This window comes from Saimiri boliviensis, chromosome 5, assembly GCF_048565385.1.
Source record: "Saimiri boliviensis isolate mSaiBol1 chromosome 5, mSaiBol1.pri, whole genome shotgun sequence".
NCBI classification, from domain to species: Eukaryota; Metazoa; Chordata; class Mammalia; order Primates; family Cebidae; genus Saimiri; species Saimiri boliviensis.
Window position 1 is genome coordinate 105,109,491 of NC_133453.1, and position 8,304 is coordinate 105,117,794.

Sequence of the window (8,304 nt, forward strand, 5' to 3'; positions counted from 1 at the left end):
CATGAACCATCATTTCTGGTCCCTAGAATCTTTTGGCATTCACCTTGTCTTGGCCTTCAACACCCCCTGCAACCTGTGAGAATAAGCAAGCCAAATACAGTGACCAAGTGTTTGTCCCTCCTGGAGCCCAGCTATGGCTGAACAGAGAGCATCTGACACACATCATGTTATGGAGTCATGGTCTCCAAAACCCCAGGAGGGGAGAGGCCTTACAATTTGCCCATTGTGGAGAAGAAACTGGCCAGTCCTTTAAGAGCCTGATATCTCTCTTACCAGCAACAGGAGTTACAGGCCATGAATACTAGTTGCTGTGGGAGAAATAAAGGCATTTTCGCAGATAGCAAGGGAAAAAAATAGCTCCTTTCTAAAAGGACATAGCCTGTCAGGCACAGTGGCTCATGCCTGTAATCCCAGTACTTTGGGAGGCCAAAATAGGCAGATTGCTTGAGCTCAGGAATTCAAGACCAGCCAGGCAACATAGTAAAAGTTTGTCTTTACAGAAAAAGAGAAAAATTAGCTGGGCATGGTGGCACACGTCTGTGGTCCTGGCTACTGGGGAGACTGAGTCAGGAGGATGGCTTGAGCCTGAGAGGTGGAGGTTGCAGTGGGTGGAGATCATGCCACTGCACTCCAACCTGGGCAACAAAGCAAGACTCTGTGTCAAAAGAAATGATAATAACAATAAGTTAAATAAAATAAAGAGACATTATCTTATTGCAATTCCAAGTTTGCTAAGTAACTAGCCTCCATCTAAACACTGGGGAAAGCAAAATTCTGAGATAATAGGCCCTTTAGATATGAAGTACTAAAAACATCCTATGCGTATTTAATCTGTATTTTGGCTGGATATGGTGGTTCATGCCTGTAATCCCAGCACTTTGGGAAGTTTAGGTGGGTGGATCACTGGAAGCCAGGAGCTCGAGATCGAGATCATGGCAAAACCCCGTCTCTACTAAAAATACAAAATTTAGCTGGGCATGGTGGCACACATCTGTAATCCCAGCTACTCGAGAGGCAGAGGCAGGAGAATCACTTGAATCCGGGAGGCAGAGGTTGCAATGAACCAAGATCACACCGTTGCACTCCAGCCTGGGTGACAGAGCAAAACTCTTTCTTAAAAAAGAAAAAAAAAAAGGAGCACTCGCATCCCCAAGATGGCGGCCGCAAAGGACGGTTGCGGCAAAGGAGAAATGGCCACAGGGAATGGGCGTCGGCTCCACCTGGGGATTCCCGAGGCCGTGTTTGTGATGTAGATTCCTTCATGAAACAGCCTGGGAATGAGACTGCAGATACAGTACTAAAGAAGCTGGATGAACAGTACCAGAAGTATAAGTTTATGGAACTCAACCTTGCTCAAAAAAAAAAGAAGGCTAAAAGGTCAGATTCCTGAAATTAAACAGACTTTGGAAATTCTAAAATATATGCAGAAGAAAAAAGAGTCCACCAACTCACTGGAGACCAGATTCTTACTGGCAGATAACCTGTATTGCAAAGCTTCGGTTCCTCCTACCGATTAAGTGTGTCTGTGGTTGGGGGCTAATGTAATGCTTGAATATGATATTGATGAAGCTCAAGCATTGTTGGAAAAGAATTTATCGACTGCCACAAAGAATCTTGATTCCCTTGAGGAAGACCTTGACTTTCTTCGAGATCAATTTACTACCACAGAAGTCAATATGGCCAGGGTTTATAATTGGGATGTAAAAAGAAGAAACAAGGATGATTCTGCCAAGAACAAAGCATAATACTGGCAATTAAAAATGTGGTTTAGTTTTCCAAACATGTTATCTTAAATACCCCTTTATCTTTACAGGTTGACATAACTTTGAATGTTTTAACAGCAAGAATTTTAAGAAAAGATAAACACCATTTTATTTATTTATAAAAACAAATTTAGTTTCAAATATTCTTGACATTGTACTTTTATTTTCACATTTCTCAGCAAAGCTAATGCTATTTTAATCATTATTTTTGTCTGTCATAAGAAAATTCTTAGATGAAATGGCCGAAAACTGTGAGACATGCTGTGGAAGCTGAATGCCAGACGCTAGGACAGTTTACTTTTTCCCTTTCTTATTAGCCGATGTTACTCTCACTTGATGTGGTTAAACCATTTTAGAAGTAGAGAAGACAGACAGTTTGAATATTTGTAAACTTGTTTTTATTTGGTATATGTAGGACTTAGTGATCCTGTGTTGCTATTGTCTTCTATAAATGGGGTTTCATCACTTACTGCTTAACGAATAACTATATACTATGATATGTTGGACATTTCAGGAAATGGTAATTTGCCTTGCTACACAGTAAGAGGGCTATTAAGACAACATTTTTTTTTTAACCTCAGATAAATGCATAGTGTCTTCGCAGTCCCAACAGAAGGGAGAGCTTGGCCAATGGGAAGTAAAGTTACTCATTCTAAACACTTGGCTAAGGTGATTTTGTAGTTCTTAACAGTTCTCCAGAGCATCTTGAACAGGAGTACTAAGATAAATGTAAATCTGCAATGGCTAAAAAGAGTTGTGAGCTTTTTTACTCGTGATAAAACCTTATAGGAATAGTAAAAAAAAAAAAAAAAAAAAAATTCAAGAAATGGAACTCTAAAAAAAAGAAAAAAGAAAGTTGATACATGAACCCATCTACTTGGCTCCAGTGCAAGAGATGGTCACGGACCGTTAATGACCCAGTGCCCTGAATGTGTCTGGTGTACAGGTGAGTGAGCTGGAGACGTCCAGAATCTTCTTGGCAACACCATTGTGGTGACCACCAGAGGATGCCAAGGGCTTGCCAGGTTCCAGCCACAGCACCCCGGGACCACATCACACGGTGTGTCCAAGAGTTCCTGGTGGCTTCCAGCTGAACCTCTGCACTCAGGGGCGGTGGTGGAGGTGGCACTAGATCTCTGCAGAGCACCCGAAAGGGGAGAAATGGGGCAGGGCTGCACAGGTCCTGGTCTGAACTGGGCGTATCCTGCCCTGAGAGCCCTGTAGCCACAGGCTGGCCCCCACTGCTGGAGAGGGACTTAGAGGAAAGTGCAGGACCCCCAAACATGCAAGACCTGTGAGAGAAACAGCAAAGTCCAGCATTTCCAGACTTGGTTTCTCCAGGATTTCCAGTCGTGTTGCCATTGACTGGGAAGGGGAATGGGGCAGGAAGCAGAGAAGGAGGAGAAAAATCAGTGCTTACTTTTGAGAAAACTGAGGCTCAGAAAAGTTAAGCCCAGAGGCACAGAGCAAGGACGTGAAACCATTTGCCTCATAATCCCCAGGTGACACCACCTGCCCCAACTCCACATGAGGTTGTAAAGTGTTGGTGATGCTAAACATTTTCATAAATGACTTCATTTAGTTTCATCAACAAGGGGCATTTTGATCCCATTTAGGGGGAACAAAGGGAGACCCTAAAGACCTTGCCAAGGCCGTAGATGAAGGAGGTGGCAGGTGTTAGTGTGCTCTGAGTCCAGGCCCATATTAGGCTCACAAAACCACCTCGACTCCTTCCTGCCCCAGGCCGGGCTTTTCTGAGCCTCCCTCTGCTCCCTTCCTTCCTCCTTCTAGGAGCCAGGGCACTGGGGGACTTCCTGCCTGCCTGTAAGGAGCCACAGGGCCTTGTTCCTGTCCATTCCTGCCTCTGAGCCTTGCTCTAACCCAGCTGGCCACAGCCCCACCCAACCCAGGTGCCACTGGCCCTGCTCGGTCCCCTTACAAAGGCCTGCGCAAGAGGCTGGGGAAATTGCCATCTGCCTGAGGACAGTGGGAAACAGTCACCATCACCAGCCTGTCCACACCCAGGACACCCTGCTGCATCCTGGTTCTTAATCGGGAACCAGAAGGCAGCACAGTCCCTGAAGGGCTGGAATAAGCAGCCCGTTGTGGCTTGTGCCAGGGGTGCTGCCAGGCAGCTCCATCCTGTGGTAGCCAGGCCAAGTCCATCTCTCACACCCACGCCCAATCTCTCAGCAAAGCCAGGCAACTCCAGCTGCACAAAACCCGCATGGCACCTGCCTTCTTTCCCCCAACCATGGCCACCACTCTGGGTCCCTCTACCCCTGTCTCTATCTGGACCATTACTCCCATCCACAGGCTCTCTGCTCCTCTCCACATCACCCTCTCAATCTGTTCTGCAGCCACAGGGGTGCTGTGAACTTTTGTGTCACTCCTCTGCCCAGAACACTTCAAGGGTGCCATGCTGCCCTGAGTAAAGGGCAAAGTCCTCCCCAGGGTCCACCAGGCCCTGCATGACCTGCCTCATCCTGCTCTGACTCCATGGCCTCCCACGGGCTCCTTGCTCCCCCAGCCCGGCCTCTGCTTCTTATTCTGTTCCCACCACAGGGCCTTTGCTCAGCTGTTCCTCCCCATGGGTCACTCCCTTCCCTCCTTCCAGTGTTTGCTCAAATCTTGTCTTCTTGGCCAGGCTTCCCTTGACCACTGCCTTTAATACTTTAACCACCTGCCTTTTCTTAAATTCCTGGTATTTTTTTGAGACAGGATCTAGCTCTGTTGCCCAGGCTGGAGTGCAGTGGTATGATCACGGCTCACTGCAACCTCAAACTCCTAGGCTCAAGTGATGCCGCCTGCGTCAACCTCTCAAGTAGCTGGGACTATAGGTGCATACCTGGCTGAGTTTTGTTATTTTTTGTAGAGATGGGGTCTCGGCATGTTGCCCAGTCTGATCTCAAACTCTTGGTCTCAAGTGATTCTCCCACCTCAGTCTCCCAAAGTGCTGAGATTGCAGGCATGAGCCAACACACCTGGCCACCACCCTACCTTTTTTACCTCCTTCACCAGCTCTGATTTTCTTGGAAACCCATAGACGTCCCAGCTTCCTCTCTCCATCCCACTCATCCAGCCACTGGCCATGGCCACCTTCTCTGTCACTGCGACTTGTCGAATGTGTGCAGGCTCGAGGAGGGCTGGTTAGCTCAGCCTCTCTGCTGGAGTCCTGTGTTAGTTTTCCACTGCTGTTGTAACGAATGATCACAAACTTGGTGGCTTCAAACACAGACATTTATTCTCTTGCTGCTCTGGAGGCCATAGTCTAAAATCAGTTTCACTGGGCTGGAGTCAAGGAAGAGGCAGGACTGCCTTCCTTCTGGAGGATCTAAGAGGGGAGCCATTTATTGACTCTCCTGGCTTTTGGGGGCTGGCAGCTTTCCTTAGCTTTCAGCTGCATCACCCCAATCTCTGCTTCTGGAGTGATTTTGCCTTTTCCTCTTCTGTATGCAACCCCCTTCTGTCTCTCATTTATAAGGACACTTGTGACAGCATATATGGCTCACCTGGGTGATCCAGGATAATCTGATCTCAAAATCATTAACTTGGCTGGGCATGAGGGCTCATGGTTGTAATCCCAGCACTTTGGGAGGCTAAGACGGGTGGGTCACCTCAGATCAGGAGTTTGAGACGAGCCCGGGCAGCACAGCAAAACCCCTTCTCTACTAAAAATACAAAAATTAGCTGGGTGTGGTGGCTTGCACCTGTAATCCCAGCTCCTTGGGAGGCTGAGGCATGAGAATTGCTGGTACCTGGGAAGCAGAGGTTGCAGTGAGCCAAGATCATGCCACTGCACTCCAGCCTGGGTGACAAGACTCCATCTCAAAAAAAAAAAAAAAAAAAAATCATCAACTTAATCACATCTGAAAAGACCCTTCTTTTGTATAACATTCAGCATCTGATAAGAGCCGCACTTCCTCATAGATGAGGGCTTCTCCCTGTGTTCTCACATGGTGGAAGAGGCAAGGGCTCCTTTTTTTTTTTTTTTTTTTTTTTTTTTTTGAGACAGAGTCTTGATCTGTCACCAGGCTGGAGGGCAGTGATGTGATCTCAGCTCACTGCAACCTCTGCCTCCTGGGCTCAAGAAATTCTCCTGCCTCAGCCTCCTGAGTAGCTGGGATTACAGGTGCATGCCATGACACCTGGTTAATTTTTGTATTTTATAGTAGACAGAGGGTTTCACTATGTTGGCCAAGCTGATCTTGAACTCCTGACCTTGTGATCCACCCACCTCAGCTTCCTAAAGTGCTGGGATTACAGGCGTCAACCACTGTGCCCTGCTGAGGCCTCTTTTATGAAGTCACTAATCCTATACATGTGGCCTTTGCCCTTGTGACCTAATTACCTCCCAAAGGCCCCTAATACCATCACCTTGGGGGTTGGGATTTCCATACATGATTTTTTTTTTTTTTTTTTTTTTTGAGACAGTGTCTTTCTCTGTTGCCCAGGCTAGAGTCATGGCTCACTGCAACCTCGACCTCCTAGGCTCAAGCAATCTTCCCACCATAGCCTTCCCAGATAGCTGGGACTTCAGGTGTGTCCCACCATCCCTAGCTGATATTTTGTAGAGATGGGCATCTTACTATATTAGCCAGGCTGATCTTGAGTTCCAGGGCTCAGGTGACCCTCCTGCCTTGGCCTCCCACAGTGCTGGAATTACAGGGATGAGCCACTGCTCCTGGCCTCAGTATATGAATTTAGGAGGGAATACAAACATTCAGACCGTAGCAGACCTGAATATATTTGGGGCTGTCGTTCAGCCTGCTGATAATCAGGTCGTGACTGATGGTGGTTCCAGGAACAGAGCCTTAGGGAAGGGCACCTGCAGCCAGTTCTCTAATCCGCAGGGCTTCAGAACATCATCAACCCTGTTGTCATGGTTAAGGGGGCACCTGCAGTTCACAGTATGCAGAGGAAAAATGGTGACTTATGTTGTCACCTTTGGTCACCTGTCATTTGCAGGGTCAGGTCTATTCTGCACTGGTCTCCCTGTTGAGCAAGGATGGTGACTGTTGTTAATCCAGGCTGCCCACTTCCTTGTCCTTATTCTTATTGAGTCTCCCTGAAGCTCCTCTTAAACACTCTTTTCTTTTTTTTTTTTTTTTTTTGAGACAGGGTCTCACTTTGTCACCCAGGCTGGAGTACAATGGCATGATCATGGCTTACTGCAGCCTCGACCTCCTGGACCTAATCAATCCTTCTGCCTCAGCCTCCTCAGTAGCTGAGACCACAGGTGTGTGCCACCACCCCTGGGTGGGATTCCCCAGCCATTTTTTTTTTTAGATGGAGTATCTCTCTATCTTCCAGGATGGAGTGCAGTGGCACAATCTTGGTTCACTGCAACCTCTGTCCCCACTCCAGGTTCAAGTGATTCTCCTGTCTCAGCCTCCTAAGCAGTTGGGATTACATGTACATTGCACCATGTCTGGCTAATTTTTGTATTTTTAGTAAAGATAGGATTTCATCATGTTTTCCAGGTTGGTCTTGAAGTCCTGACCTCAAGCAATCTGCCCACCTTCATCTCCCAAAGTGCTGGGATTACAGGCGTGAGCCACCATGCCCAGTCAGTTTTTACAAAATTATTATTACGTTGTTGTTGTAGAGATGAGGTCTTTCTATGTAGGCCAGGCTAGTCTTGAACTCTGGCCTCAAGCCATCCTCCCACCTCAGCCTCCCAAAGTGCTGGGATTACAGGCATGAGCCACCACACCTGGCCAACAAGGGGAATCTTAAATACAGAGCAAAGTCTACTGGTAGCTCACCAGCCAGATGGTGGAGGAATACTGGGGAGTCCACCCCAGTGGGGACTCACTGTAGCAGACCAGTATATGGGAAAACCATGGACATGACCCCGAGATCTAAGAATAGTGGACACTGGGGAGGTCGCCCTACTCACTCAATACTTTCTCCACTAAGGACTCAAGAGGGTAGAGGGCTAACCTAGCCCCTGGGGTTCATCCTGATTTAGCCAATCAGTCTAACCTCCTGTGGTGTGATTGGTTCAGGAGTGGGCACCCAAACTAGTTCTGGCCAATGGGATGCAAGGGGAGGGGGATGTTCTGAAAAAGTGTAGAAATAAAGAGGATCACAGATCTAAGATTTGTAGTAAGAGTCTGTGGTTTCCCACATGGAAGAAGGAATGAGGGAGGACACCTACAAATTGGGTGATGACTATACCCCGTGCCTTCAGAGGTGTGTACTGAAAGCCACAAAAGAAGAAAGTAGAAGATCAGATAATGTATTTCCTTTAGGAATGTAAGACATGGGGCAAGCTGACCATAGTGAAATCTCACACTCGGAAATAGTGTGGGCTGTTGACTTGACAATGGAGCCATAGATTCATCACCATTTTGCAGAGCTATCTGTGAAGGTGCTGATAACACTCTTGAAAGGATCCCAGTACTGGTCCAGGGTGAAGAAGACACAGGAATTCATCATGTGGTGAGATTTTAACTTCATCCCTAACTGGCGGTCTACATTATGTGTAGATTAACTGTTGGAAGCAGATGCTCGGTGCCACAAAGAAAAATCAGCA

General features: G+C 47.2%; 1 pseudogene; it reads left to right on the forward strand.

Moving 5' to 3' along the window:
- Positions 1-1,141: 1,141 nt before the first annotated feature.
- Positions 1,142-2,574, forward strand: LOC101033904 (prefoldin subunit 3-like; annotated as a pseudogene).
- Positions 2,575-8,304: the final 5,730 nt, after the last annotated feature.